Below are 26,248 nucleotides of genomic sequence, written 5' to 3' on the forward strand. Positions count from 1 at the left end.
AAGAGGTGTCCTGAGGCTTTGTACAGGCCTTTATGAGGAAGTAATAACATTGAAACAAGAGAAACCATTGTTTGCAGATAGGAAATTATTTCATTCTCTGCACATAGGCAGCACATGTCAGAGCAGTCCCCAGGATCAGAACCCAGCTCTTTGACCACATAATGGAAGCAAGTCATTCTCAAGGAGAAGCGGTATATTGCCCCATGCACACGTGTGTACTAAGTCGCTTCAGTCATATCCGACTCTTTGTGACCCCATGGACTGTAGCCCACCAGGCTCCTCTGTCCATAGGATTCTCCAGGTAAGAACACGGTGGGTTGCCGTGCCCTCCTCCAGGGGATCGTCCCGACCCAGGGATCGAATCCGGGTCTCTTACGTCTCCTGCATTGGCAGGCAGGTTCTTTACCACTAGTGTTAGCTAGGAAATTCCACATTGCCTTATACTCAGTCTTAGATTAAAAAAACAAACCACCAATTCCCTCCAAACATGGACATCAGACAACATGTCAAAATCTGGCAAGAAGGTAGGATAACTCTTCCACAGCACATCTGCTACATGTAGATGGCATTCGTCGGAATCGGTTCCCCCAAACCCCAAAGTAAGCAACGTGCCAAAGCCTTGATGGGAAAAGTGCTTAACGATCTACAGTGTTTCAGTCACCCAGCGGCTGCCAGTGCAAAATGAAAAACCTTTGCTGGCACCAGTTTCATGATTGCTGGCACTGAACTCAGGGCAGCCACCCTGCCGGGGTCCTCTGTATGTGAAAGGGAAAGGGAACATGCGTGAGGGGCTCCTAGTCTCTGCGGAGCTCAGGACACCTGCTGGTTGCCCCGATGCTTAGCAACTGTCTACATGGGAGACGGTTAGGCTGCAACATGCCACCAACTCAGGATAACCGTCCTTTCCCAGAGTTCAGAAATAGATGCCTCTCATCTGTTAGGAGGCTGGGAATCTAGGCCCATGCTGGCAGGGTTGCCTGACTCCAACTCTGGTAAAGAAGCAGAACTCCACTCTTCATGAAGACTTGGATGCCCACGTGAGATGAGATGGCCACTTGTTGATTTGCAAACATGTGCTCTGGAACATAAAACACTGAACCTTTTGAGTCAATTGTGTCAGTGCCAGCGCTTTTTTGAGTCCTTCCACTGATCTGTTCATAGTTAGAAGCATGACTTACATTACCCTTATCTTAACATCCTGAACCATCAGGGTTGTTATTGATCATCAAATTAGTCACTTCCTCTCATTTCAGATCCACTGACAGTTTTGGATGGTTTGAGTTGAGTGGGTTGGACAAGGGGAAATAGGCGATTTCCTTTGCCTCTTGTAGAGCTAATCTCTCATCCAGATACTGCTAAAGCATCTCTTTCAACAGAGGTCTTTATTCCTAGTTTAGCAGCCTAACTATAAGGAACGAGTTTCTTCTTTACAAGGCTACAACTCAAAGTCTAAATGATAGATGATTTCCTGGTCCTGAAGAAGACACTTAAGCACTTATATTTCTTTCAACAATTTATTCCAGTTTGAACAAGACAGTCCATTTCTCATGTAAGCATGGAGCAAAACAGGTTATGTGTGTTCAAGAGGAAAATGTATGGCATTCTTTCAAGTGTTGGATTAGAAGAAGGACTTAGAATGTTGCCAACCAGAAATAGTATATTTTGAGTGTCCACCATTTACTATTTGGGGGCCTTTCTCCTGTCTGCAGACTCCTCAGGTGGTGCAGTGGTAAAGAATCACAGGAGATGAGGGTTCTACCCTGGGTCGGGAAGGTCCCCTGGAGAAGGGAATGGCAACCCACTCCAGTATTCTTGCCTGGAAACTTCCACAGACAGAGAAGACTGGTGGGCTACAGTCCACGGAGTCACAAAGAGTCTGCCACAGCTGAGCAACAGAGCATGCACACACTCCTGTCTGCAATGGTTTTCTCTGTTCTTAAAAGTCCTATTTAGGTGTGCCGAGAGAACACTTTCTTACCAAGGATCTTTGGATGTTTTCCTGATTCACTCCAGTGGCCCCAATAAAGGAGACGTCTACTTCTTAATCTCGTTTTTCTTTGTTATGTATGGACCTCTCCCCCTTCCCTCACAGCCTGTCTACCTACCAAATAACTGCTCAGGGAGTCAGGATGGCCCAGAATCTAGAACATATCCACAGCTTCATCCAGCTGTAGAAGTTCCTCTTTCCCCTCCCTTCTCCAGGGGATCTTCCCAACCTGGAGATTGAACCTGGGTTTCCTGCATTGAAGGCAAACTATTTACCATCTGAGCCACCAGGGAAGCCCTCTCTTTCCCCCTAAGTAGAAATATTTGTTTCAACTAATGTGTTCTGTTAAGTCTGTTGCATCATCACTGTTAAAAATATCAATTCTGCTACAATTATTGCCACAAGGAAACATTCATAAATATATTGGAAAAAGTCCTCTTTCACCACCAACAAAACTAGCTTAGTTAGCATATGTCTTTCTAAAATCCCTTTCTTTTATAAACATCATCCCATTCCTTCCTTCTTGATCTGTCAAAAGAGGAACATCTGCCCACGTTCTCCACCCAAGGGTGAAGCATTATATATTTTGCCATATGTACTTGGCCCAGAGGGAATCAAAGTGGCTGTAACAGCTTTGGTCATAGTAGTGATTTTAGTAATCTTGAGAAAGATTTTCCAATCAACAGGTCTTTGGGGGAACTGAGACAGGCTTCTTGTATGGGTGCCTCTCAAGGGATCAGTTAGAATCAGAAATGATCTATGCTTCTATTCTTGTAGTCTGTAATGAGAGACCAAGTTGCCCAGGATTCTCACCTATGTGAAGCCTCCCTTGAAGGCTGAGCCATCCTATGTTGAAGAGGAGCAACGGCCACTCAAGAACACTTTCATCAACGTCTCTGTGTTGCATGAACCTAAGACTCATCTGAGCCACGTGTTATGAGAAAATTCAAGTTTCATCACAGCGAAACAGCTGTGTTGCCGCAGTCACTGACTTTTGAAAGACATTAAGGGAAGATATTTGTTTTGAGCCAGTCGTTTTGGCTACAACTTCCCCTTCAGGTTTTCATATCATGATGTCTCCTTCTGGTCCTGTAACTGTAACCTTGTTTCTCTGATAGGAGTGGGGGGAAGCCAGGACCAGTACTTTCTGGCTCCTAATCAGAAAGTTGGTAGACATGACATTATGCCAAGAATTATTTCTGGTGGGGCCTGAACAGCAGAGGAAGTGCCTCTGTAGAATGGCTCATTTTAACAGAAGATAGATATGCCTGAGCTGGCTTTTATGACAGATGTCAAACACAGCGAAGCATGTTGTGAAGCAGATCAACTCATTGGCAAAGAAATGGACGACCATCAAGAAGGAGGATGGCAAACTTTCCTTACTGGCAGTGAGCCCGATGGAAGGCCAGTGGGTGGGGAAGACTGGAGACCTGGGCGACCTGTCGGAATTGCTGCCTTGTCCACGCCAGCCTTGTCAATGAAAATCCTCAAACCACAGAGGTTGGTGGGAGAGTGCAGGGTGGGATGGAGGACCAGGGTGGGGGACTGAGGTGATAGGCGAGGGGCCATCCTGAGAGCAAACACCTCTTCCATGTGGCATCTTAGGTGCCTCCTGGACCTGCTCAAGAAATGCTGGTTCTTCAGCCCTCCTTCCTGGGTTCAGTTCAAGAAAGACTCCTTGAGGGTCCACCATGTGCCAAGCACAGTGCTGGGCATTGGAGATGAGTGTTAATGCCACCTGGGTTTCAACTCTAATCCCACCCCAGGAACAGAGCTCTCTGCCCCCTTCTCTGCCCCTCTACCTTGGGAGAACATGGGGTATTTGGGTCACTCATTGGCTGCTGGGTGGTCTGGGGTAAGTTGATCGACTTCTCTGAGCCTTGTCTTCTTCAGTCACGAAAAGGACACTTGGACTCCTGCCTCATAGAGTTGAGAATATGGGATTTAACAGTGTGATTATGCTTTGCTAAAAAGACCAGCTAGGGAAGCTATATAAAGCGGAGTGATGAATAGCTCACTATTTACCTTTTGTCTCATCAAGGCTACTTTTCAGGTAATTTGTATCACCCTCCACTGAGATTATCTGCTGTTAGATTACAAGCTCCCGGTACCCTTAGCCCTGAGCTCACTTAGTCAAATATGATCATCAGAAAACCTTGGGACAAATGAATTATAAAAAAGCCACTTTTCCTTCAGATGGTTATAGCCAGCACCCAGGTGTTCTGCTTGGTTAGAGAACAAACAGTATCAGCTGCCTCTTCAGCTGGGCACCCTTGTACTGTGCACAACCCACACAACCGCCCATGGTGAACCTGCTAGTACTTCACATGGTGCTCGGCCCAATCTACATAGCTAAATGTTTTCAAACTCAATTTATTACAGTCACTGTTGTGCCCAGAATGATGGCACTACATTTTCAATAAGATTACCTTAGTCATTGCATGGACTTAATGGATAAGTTACAGATAAAATGTAAAAAGTCACAACGGGTTCTTTTCTCCTCTTAAAATGTTTCTTCCTTTAAGTCAATCATGGAAATAATGTAGTACTGCATTTTGTCTGGGTTTGCTTGACATAAAGTGTACAGGTTTTTGTTTCTTTGCTTTAAGTTTTTGTGACCGTGAACTATAGGAAATCAGCACTGACATGGGCCAGGAGAAAAGCATGGAGGCGACACAGATTATTGAAGAAGGACGGCATGTCTTTATAGGTGTGGGGTCTCCTGATTAGGGAAGGGAGATGAAGTAGAGAAGCTGAGACTAGCTTGCAGGGAAAGTTCCTTGTGATATGGAATATTTGTTGGTGTAACTCTTCTCCCTTTGCTTATTCTGTCTAGACAGTTTAGTTGCTAAAAGTAAGATCCTTGTTAGATGGAAGAGCTGAACAGTTTTGCATTTATTTATTCCATTTTGTAGTAGTAACATGGAAAGAAATCTCAAGAATGCAGATCTACACAGATTTCATCCTCCATACCAGCTTCCAAGGTGGTCAGATGCTTTTTCTATGGAGCAGAAAATGCAAGTCTCTCCAGAAGGAAAAAAAAAAAAAAAAAAAACACCCAGAATCTAGCTTTATGTAAATGACAAGGGAATGGGGTAAAAACGGAATTAAAAAATTGAATTGCTTTGTATGTGGGGCAGTTAACTTTAGTGAGATCCTAATGATTAGATTTTTGGCTCCTCGGGAAGCAGTGTGATGCTGTAACTGTCTATCTCTTAGGTGGGCTTGAGGTATCAAAGGAAAAAAGATATTTCATTTGAATCTAGAAAATGTAGACTCTGTCACTGGGCTGAAGGAGGAGCAAATGGTTTTTCAACCACAAGAGGATTCCACAAATTCATATTCTTTTCGATTCCTCCTTCTGATCCCCCCACCCCCGCCTGGCTCCTTTTATTTCCCTTTGAATTTGTGTTAAATTCATTATAGGCTCTTAAAGGAGAAGGTTCTCAAGGGCTTAATAGAGATGTTAGATGTTATGAATAAAAAAAGGGGGGTGGGGAAGAGGAATTCACCATGGCTTCTTTGAACTAAACTATAGTTCATCTCAAGTGCTTTTACCCCTTTTGGAGAAAAATATACCCTTCTCCTCCAGGAAGCTCAAAGTCTCAAAGGCCTATATTAACTTGATCTTTGGGAATAGTGTTTTAATTTTTTCCATAATCATCATGCAAATTGATCATGATAATCTCTGGGAAGGAAAATAAGTGAACCAATGGTCTCATTAACTCCAATGCTAGGGGGACCCATGTTCCTAAGAGCTGGTGCCCTCACCCCACACTGGCCCAGACCTTCTTTGTACGTGACTTGGTCCAGTCCCAAGTGTGAGCTGTGACTTCTTCTGTCCCTGACCTGTTTAAATTGCCTCATGCATTTTACTCCTTTACAAAATAATGGGGGAATAATTTGAAAGGTCCCAACCTTTATAAGGGATGCCTTATGTTCCCTAGGTTCCAACCAACATCTCCAACTGTGCTATGAGAGGACCATACCACCAATGGACGTGTTTTATTCAGACCTTACCTTAGAGACACTGAGTCTCCAAATGCTTTGGACAATAAACTGAGTCAGTTGGGATTAAAATGTGTGACTCAGATGCCTAATTCTGAATGCTACTCTGCTGAATTAGGAGGGCTTTTTTTTTTTTTAAAAGAGTGTGTTTGTTTTAATTTTAATTTAACATGGAGAATGGCAGAGACAAATAGATCTGTCCAAAATAAACTGACTAACAAATTTTTGAGATGTGGTGGTTATTAATTTCATGTAAGTGGCTCCTCTTTTTATTTTTATAAGCTGTAAAATTCAAGAGGAAGCAGAACCAAATGTAATATACTTTTATTGATGGCCTGTTAGGTGCCAAGCAAGGTGTCAAATGTTTTCAAATGCTGCCTTATTTATCCTTGTCTTACAGATGAGGAAAAGGGGATGGGAAGAGGTGAAATAGATTGCCCCACTGGAAAACAGCCCCGTCATTTACACATCTTCCTCACCGCTAAGAAGTGAGAGACAATTGACTCAATTGTTTGAAAATTAACTTCCTTGGAGCAGTATCGGGCTAGATTGTTTCTAAGTGGACCTTGACCTTCCAGTGAGTAGTGAGGAAGTTACTAGAACTCTTGGAGCCACTGGGTTCTGTGTGTCTGGATGCGGAGAGTAGGTGCTCAGTACTGTGCCTTGCGCCCACTATTACCTTCTACTGATTCACTATCCATGGCTGAACAATAGATACCTGGTGAGTGAGTGCATCCTAAGTCGCTCAGTCAAGTCTGACTGCGACCCTATGGACTGGAGCCCTCCAGGCTCCTCTGTCCACGGGATTCTCCAGGCAAGAACACTGGAGTGGCTTGCCATGTCCTTCTCCGGGGGATCTTCCCAACCAAGGGATCAAACCCGAGTCTCCTGTCTCTTGCCTTGATAGGCAAGTTCTTTACCGCTGGCCCCGCCTGGGAAGCCCAGATATCTATGTATGTATAAGTAAAGCATTTTGCTGTACTCTTGAAACTAATACAACATTGCAAATCAACTATGCCAATATAAAATAACACATTTAAATAACAAAAGAAAAACATTAAAGCTAAGGAAAAGAGAAAAAATATAGCATTGGGTATATAAAAATGCAAGTAAGTAATTAGCTGGGCGGGCTTCCCATGAGGTAGTTTCTCTCGTTGCGAGCACAGGCTCTGGGTGGGTGGGCTTCGGTAGTTGCCACGCCAGGGCTCAGTAGCTGAAGTTCCTGGGCTCTAGAGCACAGGCTCCGTAGCTGTGGTACACCTGCTCCGTGGCAGGTGGGATCTTACTGGAATGGGGATCGAACCCATGTCTCCTGCGTTGGCAGGCAGATTCTTTGCCACTGAGCCACCAGGGAAGCCCCAGGTGCCTCTCAAGTCAATCTGATCTCTCTCAAGAAATTCTATAGTCAGTATGCATTGACACCTACTATCTGTAAGGTTTTGCATTAGAAGACAATGAAATACGCCTTCAAGAAACATTTGTTGAGTTTGGGCTACATGCTGGAAATTGTGCTATGAGCTCCAGATACAAAGATAAAGGGGCTTGATTGTCTGGTTAGGAGGGTGGCTTTCTGAACATGCACAGTCAGTATTAGAACGATGCCAGACAGCAGAGTGACTTGAGGACTTAAAGAAGACTTTGGAGATATAGTAACACTTGAGCTGGGTTTTAAAGTTGTTAATAAGAGTTCTTCAGATGGAGATGTTGGGGGAAACACTTGCTATTTTGAGGGAACTTCATGTTTAGTTTGACAAAGCAAGAGTGTGTTATTGCCATTGAAACAGCCAGGAACATGGTACGATTGGTGTCTCACGGAGCAGGGCTGGTCCTACCATTCATTTACTAGCAGAAGGGTATTTTCTCAGGCTACACTTAGAAGAAGAATGGTTCCTTGAGGTGCAAATTGGTATTGACTGGGAAAACAGGAGGTTTGAAGGTCAAATAAAATGGAGGGAACACTGGGTTAGGCTGTAACTTCGGATGTTTTTCTGCAAGACCTCAGACTCTTTAACATGCTGCATGATTAATTCGCAAGAACTTGCCCAGAACCTCTGTCTCTCCCTTTTCACAGTGTGCTCAGGGCTCCATGGGTCCCACAGCGGAAAATACTGCTTTAAGATAGAGGCAGGTGTTACCTGCCTTTAAGAAAAGAATGGTTTCTATTTCCAAAAGGAAATTTGGGCGCCTGGGAGGAAGAATGCCAATGATGAGACCGGATGCAAGGCAGCTTATAACCAAACTGTTAAAATCTTCTAGGCAGAAGAAACAAATGGGAGTCAAAATTAAAGCTCTTAAACCATGGAATGCAGTGGTGGAATAGAAAGAGACTCAGCAGGTAGCCCGAATACTTTGAGACCATATGGGGGGGGGTTGATGAGTAAAAAATAAATGAGGGTGACACCCTAGTGTCTAGCTGGGACACTTGGACAGTGAAGAGAAATGATAGGTAGAAGATGAGAAGATTATTTCCATTTGGGCATGATATAATTGAGGTGTCTATAAGACCGCTCAATAGAGCTGGTCAATTCCGTCAAGGGTTGGGGACCCCAATCCTCATCTCAAGACACACAGGATCATAATTTTTTCTTCTGTGGTGCTTCAAATAACTGTTATCCAAAGGTGTTTCAGGATTCACTGTAATTAACATTGTGTTGCTTAACAATAAATATATAGAACTGCAGGTAATAGAGAGCTGTGTTTAATAGAAAGAGGAATGTAAGTCAGTGATTGACTGTATTTATTGATTGAACTACTAGTGTGTTCCTAGCCTAGCAACTGTGTGTGTGTGTGCGTGTGTATGTGTGTGTGTGTCTGTGTGTGAGTCGCTGTTGTGTCTGACTCTTTGCAGCTCTATGGACTGCAGCCCGCCAGGCCCCTCTGTCCATGGGATTCTCCAGGCAAGTATACTGGAGCAGGTAGCCATTCCCTTCTCCAGGGGATCTTTCTGACTCAGAGCTCAAACTCTGGTCTCCCGCACTGCAGGTAGAGTCTTTACTGTCTGAGACACCTGGGGAATCCTAGCAACAGTACATAAGGGAAAAACAAGCAAACAAACAAAAAAAACCAATAAATATGTAAAAAAAAGAAAGACAAGGAAAAGAAAAATACACAACCTTTGTTCAAGGACCTTACTGTCTAAAGCTTACAGGAAATGTTGCAAGTGGTTGGATTTCTCCATTGGGATCTTCGGACATTCTGCTTGCTAGATGGGGCGTTCCTGGTGGCTCAGCTGGTAAAGAATCCGCCGGTAATGCAGGAGACCTGGGTTTGATTTCTGGGTCGGGAAGATCCTCTGGAGAAGGGAATGGTTACCCACTCCAGTACTCTTGCCTGGAGAATTCCACGGACAGAGGAGCCTGGCAGGGTACAGTCCATGAGGTTGCGAAGAGTTGGACACGACTGAGTAACTAAGCATGATGACTTGCTAGATGAGCTAGGGCAAGTTATATCACTTCTTAAAGCTTCGGTGTTCTCATTTGTAAATTTTTATCTGTAGAATATTAGTACAGAAGTTGTGAGGATTGCTAGGGTTAAACTAAAATTTATTTACCGTGTTTTGAATGAATAAAATAAATTTCTTTAGGAAATAATGTATGCATTGTGATCCATTAATACATTTCACTATTTTTATTTGATTTCCAGTTAATATCAAATAATAACTTGTCTATTTGAATTGCAAAAATCAAGCTGGTTTGAATTAAAGAAGTGTGAAAAATTCTTGGGTTGGCAAAATACATAACACTTTCATCAATTAAAAAATAGGTAAAATGTGTTAAAAATAATGAAAAGTTCATATTTTAATTGAACTGGCTTTTCACAAGTCTATATTTTATGAAGCTTAATGAAACAAAAGTTGAAATGGTGCCCATTATGAAATCTGTGTTAATTGTTATGATTCTCATAAAGTTCATATGATTCCAAAAAGTTCTGTAGTTGCACCAACTCGAAATATACAGTACTTGTCTTTCATTCTCTCTGGATATATTTTTGGTAATAAAGACCAATTATGCACCTTGGCAAACAGAGCATTTGCTAAATTGAAAACTTCCTTTAAAAACACTAGATATTTTGGACACGATATTGCCGAAACTGCAGGGTGCTTCTGCTAATCTGACAAAACTTTCTTTGTTCTTTCTGGCTTCATCAAGAGCAAGGCTGTTCTTCACTTTATTATTACCCCAATACTGTCATCGTCTTAAATATCCTTGTGCTAGAAGGCACTGCAATATTAATTAAAAATACAGTCTAATTATTTACCCTAGTTGGTTCACGCAAACCTCTACAGTATAATCAGTGCACTCCCTTCTGGGGTTTCACAGCATTTTGGACTGAAATAGGAAGGTTTGTTACTGACTTACACTTGGCTCATGAGTGTAATTAGGTATAACCTACAATTCACCTTTAGGTCACTAGATCAAACATAACTTATCTGGCCAATGTCGAAAAGTATTGGCTGCATTGACTGGTGGGCGGCATGCATGAATGAATGGAACTTTTAATGTACCTCCAGGCCTCTCAGAGAATATGTGGAGTGTGTCCGAAGACAGAGGGAAAGCAGAGGGTTACCAAATCAGTCAATGACTTCAGACAACCCTCAGCGCAAAGCACCACTAACCCCGCCTGAGAACAGCTCGTCTGCGACTGTGTCTAGTGACCGTCAGTAGCCTGGAGTGGCAGACAGGTATTTTCTAGCTGTTAGAAGTGTGGCGTGAAGACCCTGGGTATGCCTGGTCCTGAATCACCTGGTGAGCTTGTCTTTTGGAAGCACAGCATAGAAATATTGTTAGGCCCAGTGGAGTGGTCAGATTTGTCTTTAAAATCTTTTGTCCTTGGGCTTATCTGGCATTATTTAATAAGGAGAAGTTTCTTCCGGAAGGACCCACCGAGGGCCCATTGGTCTCCTTCATAAACTTGTCTGAGAAAGAGTGACGGTAACGAAACTGCTTCAGCAGCATAAAATGACCAAATGTTACCCCCACCACCTTAAAATTTAAATTGCTGTCTGGGAGTCCTATTCAGTGTGAAATGCCCAACTGGCTGGCCTGAGGAAGAAACAAGGGCACAAACAACCACATGAAAAACTCTGGACACTGAGGAACAATAGGAAAAATAAAATAATATTTGATTCTAGTTATTGAAACTCATTATAACTCAGACTGATTGAAGTGTGCATTCTTTGATAGACATGGTAGATCTCATGGAAAATGAGATTCTGTTCTTAAAGGTTGTTTGTGCTGGGTATGGAAGACTTTGAGTATCTTGAATGTTTTGTATTTTTTTAAAAGCTTTTTATTTCATATTGGAGCATAGCCAATTAACAATGTTTCAGGTGGACAGCAAGGGGACTCGGTCATACATATATATCAATCCATTCTGCCCCAAACTCCCATCCAGGCTGCCACATAACATTAACCTTGTTGGTTAGTCATTATATGTAGCAGTATAATGTGTCTATTCCAAACTCCCTAATTACCCTTCCCCCCACCCTTCCCCATTGGCAGCCGTAAGCTTGTTCTCTGTGAGTCTGTTTCTGTTTTGTAAATAAGTTCATTTGTATCATTTCTTTTTTAATGATGCAGTTTTACCTACATAAGCTATTCAGTAGGAAATCTGAAAAATTAAAAAAAAATTTTAATTGGAAGATAATTGCTTTACAATATTGTATTGGTTTCTTTCAAACAGCAATGTGAATCAGCTGTAAGTATACATATATCCGCTCCCTCTTGAGCCTCCTTCCACCCCCATCTCACCCCTCTAGGTCATCACAGAGTGGCAGGTTGAGCTCCCTGTGTTATATAGCAACTTTCCATTAGATATCTATTTTACATGTGATAATTATATATTTCAGCACTACTGTCTCCATTTGTCTCCCTCTCCTTCCCCGGATGGCTCAGTGGTAAAGAATCTGCCTGCCAATGCAGGAGACACTGGAGACGCAGGTTTGATCCCAGGGTCGGGAAGATCCCCTGGAGGAGGAAATGGCTACCCACTCTAGCATCCTTGCCTAGAGAATCTCATGAACAGAGGAGATTGGAAGGCGACAGTCCATGGGGTCGCAAAAGAGTCAGACACGACTGAGTGACTAACACTGGCCATTATCATGCCTGCTTCCCCAGCATGTCCACAAGTCCCTTCTCTAGGTCTGCGTCTCTATTCCTGCCCTGCAAATAGGTTCACCAGTACCGTGTTCCTAGGCTCCACGAATATGTGTTAACATAGATATTACAAAGAAAAGAGAAAATTATAGGTCAGCATCCCTGATGAATGTAGGAAGATCTTAATTCATCCAGAGTCTGAAATGGTGGCGGGTATTTTCAATGACTTTCGTGATTGAATTAAACCTGACATTTTGGCTGAGGTAAGTTAAGACTTCACGGTAGAAATGGGCTAACTCTGTTTTACAATTCAACAGATAGTAGCTGGCAGGAAGGTAAATCAAGACAGCAAAGGAAGATAATACACGATGCCTCTCCTGGGAGGTTCTGTGAAGAGGAAAACGCACAAAGCAACCAGAGGTGGTGGTGTTCATGTTCTGCCTACAGAGAAGAGACTGTCAGCTGGAGGCCTGGATTCACAGAAACATGAGAGGTCACATGAGATATAAAGTCAGACAGAAAGAGACATATATGTACCTAAAAGATTTTATTTCATAATGAGTTGATTTTGGGGGTTAGCTGAATCCACTGGAAAGCATTCTAAGACCCACCACATCTGTTCCAGTGGATACACTATCATCCACCCATTCACTCAACATGGAGCGCTTACTACAGCTGGTCACCAGGACATGCAAAAACAAAGCCCTTGACCTCACAGAACTTGCACTCAGATGAAGTGTCCAAGGAGAGGAAGCTTTCACTACCCACTGGGAACGTGGGCAAAGGGGAGGACCACTTGAGGAGTGGAGGGGAGGAGGACAGGGTCCCATTATACTGGCTCTTGTATTTTAACATTCAGAGAAATGAGGTGCCATTGAAGATTTTTAAGTTGGGAAATAAAATGATCAGATTAGCTTCTAAGGGTCCTCTTTCAGCATCCTCATGACTTCTGTACATGTTCCCTTCTGCCCATGTAGACAGAGTTTTCTAACAACCTCAGAAAACTGAGGGGAGCAGAGGAGCTTTGGTGCAGAGACACTGGAGAACTGGAAATGGGTGAAAATGTTATTTTTTTCAGTTGAGTTTGGACTCTGGAAGCCACTGGGACTTCCCAGGTGACTCAGATGGTAAAGAGTCTGCCTGTAATGCAGGAGACCTGGGTTCGATCCCTGGGTCAGAAGACGCCCTGGAGGAGGGCATGGCGACCCACTCCAGTATTCCTGCCTGGAGAATCCCATGGACAGAGAAGCCTGGTGGGCTACAGTCCATGGAGTTGCAAGTAGTCGGACACGGCTGAGTGACTTTTATTCACTCACTTGGATTCCTGAGACCTTACAACTGGACCACACAGTAGCTCCCCATCATTGCCCTGGGTCTGATGAGCTCTTCTCCTGCGCTAGGAGCCTTCTCAAACAGCTGATCACACCGTGTCCCAACACGGAACCCTCTATCAGCTGCCTCGGGCTGCATCTCAGAACCAGTCTCTCCACAGAATGGTCCTGTCAGTCTGCCCTGTGCCGTTATCCATGAGGTTTAATTACACAAGAGCACTTCCTAAACCGGTTCCATAGATGTAAGTTTAGTGAGATGTTAAAAGATTCTCTATGAAAATCGGAGGGTAGTCGATAAATCAAGTAGATTGATCAAACGAACCCGGAGTATGATGACATCCTCTCTCTGAGACTCATAAGGCAGTTAACCTCACTAAAGACTCTGAGAAATACTGCAAAACCTTCTTTAACCTAGCACTTCTCAAGCATAATTAACAGCAAACACTCTCCTCTACTTAACAACTATGGTCACCTGGTTGAACGGTCTGGGAAACACTACTCAAGCTAACCCTTCACTTTCCCAGGTTGGTCTATCTAACCCCAGATGTGCCTTTGAACTTCCCCTGCCGTGGCTCTCCTTATCTGCTCCCCGTTTTGGAAAATTCTTCATTAATAACTCTTTTAATCTCATCCAAGTCAAATGCCACCTCCTCCATGAAGCCCACCTTGATTATCCCACCCCAGAATGATGTTTCTTTAAGTACTCATATATCCCCTCTGTCTTGTGTTATATAGCAGATTCCCACATTTTATACCATTTTACACAGGGTTGTGTATAAATGCTGATAATACTCTCTCAGCTCATCCCACCTTCTCCTTCCCCCTCTGTGTTCACAAGTCCATTGTCTATGTCTGTACCTCTATTCCTGCCCCCAAAACAGGTTCATCAGTACCATGTATGTATTCATATAACTGATTCACATTGTTGTATAGTGGAAACTAACACAACATTGTAAAGCAATTATCCACCCATTAAAAATAAAAAATGTTTATCAAGCTTATTATAAAAACAATGATGGTGCTCTTTTTCTGACTTTTAAAGCATTTTATTTCCTGCCTCATATTGTTCATGAACAATAATGTTTACAGTATTACTCTTCCCGTCTTTTGAACTGTGAAATGAGCAGATCAGTCTCTTGAAGGGATTGATAGTTTTACTTTTTACATGAAAGAATTATGAAAGAACATGAGCTTTGTAATAAGACAAATAGTTGTTCCTGTCACGTTTCAGCTAACCCGCTGCATGACTTTGGACAACTTACCCAGCCTCAGTAACTCTCAGTTTTCTCATCTGTAAAATAGGGACGATAAACTGCCTCCTTGTTAGACATGGGCCTTCTTGGTGACTCAGATGGTAAAGAATCCACCTGCAATGCAGGAGAGCCGGGTTCAATCCCTGGATTGGGAAGCCCCCTGGAGAAGGAACTGGCAACCCACTCTGGTATTCCTGCCTGGGAAATCCCACGGACAGAGGAGCCAAGTGGGCTAGAGTCCTTGCCGTCGAAAGTGTGGGACACACAGGACTGAGCAACTCACACTTTCATTTTATTAGAGGCTTCGTGAAGATCAAATGAGACCACGGTCAGCATCCAACATGTTGTAGCCAATTAATACACATAAGCTGCAATTATTATTATAATTTCTGTTACTACTGTGTGTGTGTACTCAGTTGCTCAGTCATGTCCATGGGATTTCTCAGGCAAGAATGCTGAAATAGGTCACCATTTTCTCCTCCAGGGGATCTTCCTGACCCAAGGATCAAATCCACCTCTCCTGCGTTGACAGGTGGATTCTTTACCACTGAGGCACCGGGAAAGCCCCTAGTACTACTACAAAAAAAACTCCTTTTTTTTTGTTTTAGTGATTGTAACATGTACGATATTCGAGGACATCAAAATTCTAAATAGTTTGCTATTTTGGCATCCAAAAAGACTGCTTCTCTCTTTGCGGAGAGCGGGATAATGGATAAACCCACTGCCTAGTAGGAAATGGTTTTCCTTTCAGAGAGGGAGGGCCTGTGGCTGTAATAGCCATGCTTCCTGGATTTTCTGGTCTACCCAGATTTTAAGAGTAAATCTCATCAGCAAACAAAGAATTAGCCCAATGAATCTGATTTCCGGTTCACTGTGAATGCTGTGCGTGGTGTGGAGAGGTGTTTGTCCTCTCTTGTGACTGATTTGCCTGGTCTATGGCCTGGATGTCAGGAGCCTGGCAATCATGAATCAGTCACCGGGCAGATTCAGCACTTTGATTGCATTAGTCTGGGTTTCCCTTGAATCTTGACATGTGATTGTCTGATATCAAAGTTCAACAAAAGAAAATGCCAAAGATTCTTTTGTATCATACATGGTAATTATCTGTGAATTAAGCTAAAAGAACAGCATATATGCATACATATTTTCATGTTTCTACTCATTCAGTAAATATTTACTGAGTACCTAACATGTGCTAGGCACAGTTATGGGCAGCTGTGATATAATAGTAAACAAAAGACAGATATCTTGGGACTTCCCTGGTGGTCCAGTGGCTAAGACTCTGAGGTCCCAAAGCAGGGGGCCCGGGTTCTATCCCTAGGCAGAGAACTAGATCCCACATGCCACAACTAAAACCCGGCACAGCCAAATAAAATATTTAAAAAATCATACTAAAACAAATCTCAGTTAAAAAAAAAAAAAGACAGATATATCTATTATAATGGAGCTTAATTCTGTCTGGAAAATACAGAAAGCAAACAAGTAAACAGATGAAGATATTATACACAAAGGGGTGGGAAATGCTACAAGAAAAATCAAAGCAAGGGTAGGTGGGATGCAGAGTTGGGGAGATCAGGGAAGGTTCTGGGTTAAGATGATATTTGAGCAAAGGTGTGAAGGAAATGTGAGAAGCATGTAGGCTAAGGAACTCTGGAAGGAAAAAAAACCCAGTCAACTAATAGGCAAGAGAAGAAAGCTGAGATAAAGGGAAAGAATGGCTTGACGTTGGATAAAGAAACACACTGAATTTTCTGGCCACATCAAGTTTGCATTTTACGTAAAGGAAATGGGAAGCCATCGGTGCTCGGTAAGGCGAGGCACTACATTTGTCTTTTTAAAAGATCCTCCTGGCAGCAGAGAGTGGAGAGTGGGTTGGAGAGAGGGGTGGAGGGACCTGCAATAGCTCAGGCAGGAGATGATGCCGGCTTGGACTGGACCAGGGTTCATCAGCCTCAGCACTAGTGATATTTTGAGTTGTATCATCTGTTGAGGGCTGCCCTGGGCACTGCAGGCTGCTTAGAAGTTGCCCTGGTCTCTACCCGCTGGATGTCAGTAGCATCCTTTCTCCCCAGGTGTGACCCCTCTAGATCAATATCCGCTGAGAAGCAACCTTGCCCCCAGTTGAGAGTCACCGGACTGTCTGCTGGTAGAGATGGAGGGAAGAGGACGACGTGAGAGGTGTTGGAAGGTAAAAGTCAATGAGAGGGGATGTGCGTGGCTGGCGATGGAGAAAATCAGGAGGGGGAGAGAGGAGCCGAGAGCCTGGCCTGGATGCTGCGCTGCGGCGGTCACGTTGGAGGGGCGGGCTTGCTGCCGAAGACACCAGGTCGGTTCTGGAGGGGCAGCGGTGGGCAGGCCACGAGACCCCTCTCTCCTGCCAGGTGGAGGCGGGAGCAGCGAGGCCTGGAGTCCGACAGAGGGACCCGGGGGAGAGGCAGGTTTCTATACTGGCGACCGGGCCTCAGTGGGAGGAGATGGAACCAATCAGGGAGCTATTTAGAGGGAGGAAGGAAAGATGAGGGCCGAGGGTAAAGTCACAGAAACCCGAAGGATTGAAGCCTTCCTACAGAGCCAGGCAGAAGGCCAGGAAACTCCCCAGAGCCTGTGATAACCTGGACCCTATGCAGGAAATACTGTGGGAATCAAGACAGCGGGCTCCGAGTGCAGTGACCTGTGTGTGCATCCTGATTCCACCACTTAAATTTACATGCCCGTGGGTACGTTACTTAGCCTTTCTAACCCTTGCAGTGACGCTGGGAGGGATTAGACGCTGTGCCGTATTGAACACCTTTCACTGGGTGCCTGGCTTGTAGGAGGTCCTCAGTTAGCGGCAAATGTAGGAAGAGGCGTGGAGAGGCCCAGAGCTGTGGATGCCGCACAGACACGGGGATGGAGATACTCTCTGAAGAGGCTCAGTTGGAGACCCTTGGCGGCGGGCACAGGAGCTAAAGCAGCCCAAGCAGCGTGCCTGAGGAGGATCTGCTGAAACCCTACACAGCCCCCAGCCGGCGTGCCCGGGGGAATGTAATGAAACGTGTTCTCCCTCCGGGACAGGTGCTCAACTGATACAATTTAGAGTCTCAAATTCCAGAGCTTAATTGTTTGTTCTACATACGAGTTAGCCCAGCTCAGCACACCTGTGGACTAAGATCTTGTGATGCACCCAAGCCTGTCTCTTATTAAGCTCTTTGCAAGCCATCAAAATAAGACCAAATGTCCCTAAATATGCACATGGATGTAAAACGAGCCATTTTGAGGACTGCACAGTGAAGAGCTCAAAATAGCACGGAATCCCGGGCCTCTGGAAAATACAGTTACATGATGAATGCAACCAGAGCTAGATATGAAATGAAATTAAATATTTTATATAGCGAGAAATGCCCACACACACATAAAATTCCCTGTTAGTTGTATTTGAGGTTTAGCCATGTTGAATCGATAAAAAGTGATTTAGAACGGATGGCTTCCAGCAGCTGGTTGTGCTTTCAGTCTTCCATAAAGAAGTTAAAATTAATTTTAATATGTTGATGGTGCTTATTGATGATAATATTCATAATAAATATCCATTGGAAAAGTTCTCTGGCACATCTATGTGACAGGGAGGTCAAAAATGTTAATGACAATCACAACTACAAAATGCAATTCAGTCAATTACTTTAATTAAATCTAAAACTCCTTTATGTCTTCTCATTTATACAGTAAACTAATAGTGGGGAAAGGGCATCATCTTTATCTGGCTCGTTTCAGCGTCCAGAGATGCGGTCTGAGGTTGTGTTTTCACACTGGTAGCTCTTACGTCCTTGTGGAACATTTAAGGTAATTATGGGTCTCACAAGTAATGCTGCTGCTTCTATGCAGGGGAAAAGGGTGGAGAGTTCCTTCTGAATGCAGTTTTATAGAAAGAGAGCTTTCCCTTCACAGATGCTAATCTTGTATTTACAGACGGGGTTATGTTGGACGGAGCCAACATTCCACGGTAAATGGTAGAAGCGTCTACATTTCAGTGAATCCTTTTTAATTATATTGTTTGGTATCAGGAGAAAAGGAACGCAGCTGTCTGAGTTCTCACTGCCACACAGGTCCAAGTGCTCTCAACTCATCCAGTCCTTACAGCCCTAACAAATACTTAAAAAAAAAAATTGTGGGGTCATATTAAACTTTAGAACCCTTATACCTTAATGTTATTGAACTTGGAAAGTAGAAAGGTGAGCATTTTAAATAATCAATCAATCAATTAATCAAGCAGTTTATTCAATTTTTCTACACAGTTATTTAATACCTACTATATGTTAAAAATGTGGGCATCCAAACACAGCTATAAATTACACAGATGAAATCCTGACCCTCGCCTTAAGGGGCTTACATTTTGTTTGGAAGGAAATGAGAAAACAAACAAGTGAATTGAATAATATTAGATAGTGGCAAAGATCATAGGGGAAAAAAGTAGGATGATGATGAAAGTGGCTAGACTATATGGTCCATGGAATTCTCCAGGCCAGAACACTGAAGCGGGTAGCCTTTTCCTTCTCCAGGGGATCTTCCCAACCCAGGAATCGAACCAGGGTCTCCTGTGTTGCAGGCGGATTCTTTACCAGCTGAGCTATATGGTAGGGTGACAGATTTTTCAAGTTTGCCCAGAGTTATTCTGGTTTTGGAGTAGGAAATGGTAACCCACTCCAATATCCTTGCCTGGAAAATTCCATGGACCGAGAACCCTGGCAAGGTCCGCATGGGGTTGCAAAGAGCCGGACCCAACTGAGCACACTCACATGCTTTCTGGTTTTAGCATAGAAAGGCTTGCATCCCAGGAAAACCCTCTGGTTTAAGCAAACTGAGATAATTGGCTGCCCTTGTAGTGGGAAAGAGAATGACTAAGAGAAACCCATCTTCTGGATGAGGAGTCAGGGAAGGCCTTCCTGGGGGGTTGACATTTGAGCCGAGACAAGAATGATACGAAAGAGCCATCTTCAGATTTCTGTCAAACCATCAGGGTGAGGCTTATCCCCTCCTAGAGAGGTTCCAAACAGGCATTTGTTTTGAGAATATGAGTAAACACTTATGGAATATTTTCCATGGGTCAGACAATGTAAATATTTTATATCATTCAATTCCTAAGTCCAAGTAGTAGGCAATGTTACTCACATTTTACAAGTCAGACATAAACTGACAAGCATTGTCTGAAGTCTTGAGGCTAATAAGTAGAGAGTTGGGATAAAATTGGCAGTTTGACCTATTTTAGGGAGAAAAAATTACTTCCTGCTTGGAGAGGAGATAGAAACAGAACTTCAATTTCACAGAGCCTAGACTCTTGCTATATTGCCCATGAAAACTTCTCTAAACTGGATTAGCTCGGATATTTTTGTTTATCTAATCTAGACCTGATGGCATCTGGGTTAAGCAGTCTCTAAAGAGTTGGATACTTCCTAAAGAGCTCAAGATTCCTTGGGGAAATATGATGGGGTACAAAGGTAGGGCTTGGAGTTTCTGAAAATCACAGATGAGGTGAAAAGCAAAAAATAGACTCTTTCTTTTAAGTGTAACTGTGATTCTATTTATCTCTGGGCTAGTGTTGCCTGTGGACAAATTAGGAGTCATGTATTTCGGTCTTATTAGCTTCTGGCATGGGTGCATTCCTTAAGTCTTTTCAGAGCAGACCTTGTATGTTATATCTTTGAATTTTCTATTGCAACTAATAGGTTCCTGCATTTAATATGAAATATATAAACATTTGCTGAAATTCAAGTATTTGGGGGATCAGCATTTGTATCCTAATAAAGTTATGACTACAATTTTTAGTAATTTCCTACAAGATAAATTCTGAAGTGACTCACTTCTGGGTTTGGCTAACAACCATTTGGACCTCAAAAAGAACACTATCCCTTGCCATAGTTGTAGCTTAACCCAACCATGCCATGATGACAAGTTCTGAATGTATACATTTTTTTGCATTAAAATACACAGAAAGCAATTCTAGAATGATAGAACGAGGACACTAAAAAAGCCACTCCTCCACGAAAGCATTGAGAACACTGGCAAAAATAATAAAAAACAACTTTTTCAGAACTCTGAAAATTAACCAAAGGCTTACAGGAACCCAAAAAGTGTTTATTCAAGGAAGAAGACTAAATCGTGATACGAGGAGTGAGTGTTGTGACATTTTAACTTACTCATGTCCCATCCCACTCTTCCCAGTTCTTCAGTAGCCCTGAACACCAACAGCCTCATAAGCATGGTAGGTATGAAAATGAATGGTCTAGAAGCCACTGAAAGGGGAGAAATGATACTGAAGCCCTCCGCAGGCCCATCCCCAGAAATCTGTCACTGTTTGATCTGTCTCAGTCTCACAACTTATCTTTATTTGATCTGATTCAGAGCTCACTTTACAAATTGCCTTTTCTCTAGGATATTGGTTAAAAATAATTAGTGGCACAAGTATCTGAGTTGCTGATAACAGTTGGAGCTAGCAAGAGACTAAACAGAACATTAAAAAGGAAAAACTGAGGAGTAAGAGCAACAAAAATAAAAAGTTCTACAACAGCAAATCCTGAGCTGAGGGGGATCTTATTTACATCATGTTTTTTAAAGTGCTGTTTTCAAAACAAACAGGAAAATATGGCTTACACCTAGGGAAAAAGCAATGAAAGCAACACTTGAATTAGCTCAGGTGTTGGACTTACAAGACAAGGACTTTAAAAGAACAAAGGGAAAGTATATCTAAATAATTAAAGGAAAATATGAGAATATTTCACCAAGCAGATAACATCAATAAGAACATAGAAATTATTTTAAAAAAAGAACTAAATAGGGTTTTTGGAGTTGAAAAATTAAAAAATTGAAATGAAAAATTTGCTAGAGGAGCTCAAAACATATTTGAACTGACAGAGGAAAGAAAGACTGAGCTTGAAGATAGTTTATTGAGATTACCCAGGCTGAGAAACAGAGAAAAAGAAGGGGGTGGGGAATAAATCTATAATCTATAATCTACCCTCAGAAATCTATGGAATGTATGTGCATTCCAATATATGTATATGTATATCCAATGTATATGCAAAATGAGAGTTACAGAAGTAAAGGTGAGAGAAAAGGGTTAAAAATATTTGAGAGAATAATTGCTGATATTGTCCAAATTTGGTGAAAAACATTAATCTGCATATTCAAGAATCTCAAAAAACTCCAAGCAGTATAAACTTAGACAGATCCACTTTTAGCCACATCATGAAATTAATTAATTAATCCCAGATAAAACTGGAGATTGTGGCTAGCACCCCTGGTCTACAAGAAACACTGAAGAGGATTCTTCAGGCTGAAGAATTGAAATGATGCTAGTCAATAACTCACAAATATATGAGTACCTACAAAGGTCCTCCATAGGCAGATATAGAAGATGGGTGTAAAGTGTTTTGGCTTTTAAAACTTTTCATGTCTTACTTCATTTAAAAGTCAACTATATAAAGCAAGAACTTTGTTGATGTGCTTACAATGTTTAAAGCTAATGATAATAATTGCACTAAAAAAGGGGAGAAAATGGAGGTATATTGGTGCAAAGTTTTGGTATTAGTATAAAAATTAAGTTGGTATTCATTCAAACTAGATTATTGTAAGTTAGGATATTTATTATAATACCCAGGGCAACTACTAAGAAAATAAAAACTAATAGCAAGGCCATTAAAATAGTATACTATTGAAATATCTAGTTAAGGCAAAATAAAGCAGTTATTGATGAATAGTAAAACAGAAAAGACATAAGCTATATAGAAAATAAATAGCAAAATGGCAGATATAAATCCTATTCTATTAGTAATTACCTAATGTAGATGGACTAGCCACTTCAATCAAAGGCAGAGATTGGAAAAAATGGATAAAAATGTGATCTGACTATATGCTGTCTATAACAGAAACACTTTAAGTCAAAGACACAAATAGATTGAAAGTAAAAAAAAAAAAAATTCAGAAAACCGATACTAATCAAATAGTAACCAAAAGAGCACTGGAGTGACTGTACTAAGTCATATTAAATAGGCTTTAAGACAAGTTGTTGCCAGATGTAAAGAATGACATTATAATAACAAAAGGATCAGCCCATCAGGAAGACTTAGTGATAAACATGTATGTACCCCAGAGTATCGAAATCTATTAAACAAAATCTGACATAATTGAAGTGAGAGATACAGAATTCCACAGTAATAGTTGGAGACTTCAATAGCCCACTTCCAAAAATGAATAGGACAACTAAACAGAAAATTAGAAGGAAACCAAAAAACTCAAACAATGGTGTAAACCCACAAAACCTGACAGACATTTATAGAACTCTCCACCCAACAATGACAGAATGCAAATTCTGTGGGACATTCTTCAGGAAAGACCATGATAAGTTTCAAAAGTTCAGAGTTCAAAGTGTTAGTCACTTAATTGTGTCCAACTCTTTGTGACCCCATGGACTGTACCGCACCAGGCTCCTCTCTCCATGGGATTCTCAGGCAAGAATACTGGAGTGGGTAGCCATTTCCTTCTCCAGGGGATCTTCCCACTCCAGGGATCAAACCCAGGTCTCCCACATTACAGGCAGATTCTTTACTATCTGAGCCATCAGGCAAGCCCGTAAGTTTGAAAGGACTGAAATCACAAAAAGTATACAAGTACATTCTCTGACTACCATGGAATGAAATTAGAGATCAATAACAAGGGTTTTTAGGAAAGTTACCAACATATGGAAATAAAACTACATCTAAATAATCAATGGGCCAAAGAATGAATCACAAAGACAAATTATTAAATACTTTGAGATTAATGAAAAGGAAAATAAAACCTACAAAACTTATGGGATGCAGCTAAAGCAATGCTTATAGGAAAATTGATGCTGCTAGCGCTCACTCAGTTGTGTCCAACTCTCTGCCACCCAATGGCCTGTAGCCCAGGACACTCCTCTGTCCATGGAATTTTCTAGACAAGAATACTGGAGTGGGTTGCCATTTCCTCCTCCAGGGGATCTTCTCCACCCAGAGACTGAACCCGCTTCTCCTGCCTCTCCTGCATTTCAGACAGATTCTTTACCACTGAGCCACCTATGTTGCTAAGCACCTACTAATATATTAAAAGGAAGAAAGATCTCAAATCAATAGCCAAAACTTCTACCTTAAGAAACTGGAAAAAGAAGAATATATTAAACCCAAATCACACAAGGGAATAATAAAGAATAGAACTGCAATAAATGGGCTTGAAAACAATAGAGAAAATTATTTGGTTATTTGGAAATATCAACAAAATTGACAAATCTTGGGAATTCACTGGCAGTTTAGCGGTTAGGACTCCATACCCTCCGTGCAGGGGGCTTAGGTTCGATTCCTGGTCAGGGAACTGAGATCCTGCAAGCCATTAGTGAATGTCACTCTATTGTGTCCAGCTTTTTGCGACCCCATGGTCTATATGGTCCATGGAATTCTCCAGGCCAGAATACTGGAGTGTATAGCCTTTCCTTTCTCCAGGGGATCTTCCCAACCCAGGGATTGAACCCAGGTCTCCTGCATTGCATGAGGATTCTTTACCAGCTGAGCCACAATTGGGAGCAGCCAAAAAGAAAAAGAGAGAAAACTCAAATTACTAAAAATTAGGAACAAAAGAGAGGCATCTTAACTTACCTTATGAACATAAAAAAGGATTGTAAGGCAAAACTATAACCAGTTGTTGCTAACAAATTATATAACCTGGATGAAATGAACAAATGACTAGAAACATACAAACTACTGATACTGATTTGAGAAGAAATAGAATAATCAAAGAGACCTAAAAAAAGTAGAGATTGAATTAGAAATCAAAACAATTCCCACAGTGGAAAGCCAAAACCTAGATGGCTTCACTTATTACATCTTTCAAATATTAAAAAAAAATACACAGTGAGACCAGTATTACCCTGATATCAAAACCAGAAATGACATCACAAGAAAAGAGCTACAGACTATTACCCTTTCATAGCATAGCTGTAAATATCCTCAACAAAATACTAACAAACCAAGTCCAGCATCATAGAAAATGGATCATTTACCATGATGAATTTAGCATATGAAACTTTAACAAGATTAGTTTAGCATCTGAAATTCAGTCTATTTGATACAGTGTATTAATGGAAATAAAAAAAACAGATACCACATCCTCTTCTTAATAGAAGTAGAAAAAGCATTTGACAATATTCAACATCCATTCATGATAAAAACCCTGAACGAACCAGGAATAGAAGAGAATGTTCCTAAACTGTGCAGATTACCCATGAAAGATATATAGCTACAGGCATACTTAGTGGTGAAAGATCAAGATCAGAAACATAATCAGGATAAAGACAAGGATGTCTGCTCTTTCCACTTCAATTCTACATTATACTGGCTATTCTAGCCAGGGCAGTTGGACAAGAAAAGGAAATAAAAGACATCTATCTAGACTAAAAAGAAAGAAAGAAAACTATTTGAAGATGACTAATCTTGTTTGTCGGAGAAGGCAATGGCACCCCACTCCAGTACTCTTGCCTGGAAAATCCCATGGACGGAGGAGCCTGGTAGGCTGCAGTCCATGGGGTTGCTAAGAGTCGGACACGACTGAGCAACTTCACTTTCCCTTTTTACTTTCCTGCATTGGAGAAGGAAACAGCAACCCACTCCAGTGTTCCTGCCTGGAGAATTCCAGGGACACGGGAGCCTGGTGGGCTGCTGTATCTGGGGTCACACAGAGTTGGACACAACTGAAGTGACTTAGCAATCTTGTTTGCAGAAAAATCTTAACTAACAAAAAATTGTTAGAGCTAATGTTGCAGAATACAAGATCAATACAAAAAAATCAATTGTTCATTAGTAATTAAACCTGGAAATAAAATTAAATAAATAAATAAAATTAAAAGTTTCATTTTTTTGTTTAATTCTTTTCTTTCCATTTTATTGAGGTATACTTGACATATAACACTATGTAAGTTCAAAGTGCATAGCATTTGACTTACATACATCATGAAATGATTAACATAATAAGTTTAGCTAACATCCATCACCTAATGTTGCTTTTAGTTACCAAGTAATGTCTGACTTTTGCAACCCCATAAACTTGGGATTTCCCCAGCAAGAATCCTGGAGTAGGTTGCCATTGCCTTCTCCAGGGGATCTTCTGGATCTAGAGTTTGAACCCGGGTCTCCTGAATTGCAGGTGGATTCTTTAACATCTCAGTCTCCAGGGAAGCCCATCATCTAATATAGATACAAGATAAAAGAAAAAGAAACAAAAACTAATTTTTTTTCCCTTGGGATAACTCTTAGGATTTACTCTTTTAACTCTCAACATGTAACATACATCAGTGTCAACTATATTAACCGTAACATATCCATTATTATTTATCTTCTAACTGGAAATTTGTGCTTTTTGACCACCTTCACCCAATTCCCTCTTCCCCTAGTCCCACCTCTGATAACTACAAATCTGACCTCTTTTTCTATGAGTTCATTTTTTGAAGTAAAACTGACCTTCAGCATTATGTTAGTTCCTCATGCTCAACATAGTGATTTGTTATTTCTGTACTTTATAAAATAATCACCATGATAAGCT

The sequence above is a fragment of the Odocoileus virginianus genome, chromosome 16 (assembly GCF_023699985.2).
Source record: "Odocoileus virginianus isolate 20LAN1187 ecotype Illinois chromosome 16, Ovbor_1.2, whole genome shotgun sequence".
Taxonomy (NCBI): domain Eukaryota; kingdom Metazoa; phylum Chordata; class Mammalia; order Artiodactyla; family Cervidae; genus Odocoileus; species Odocoileus virginianus.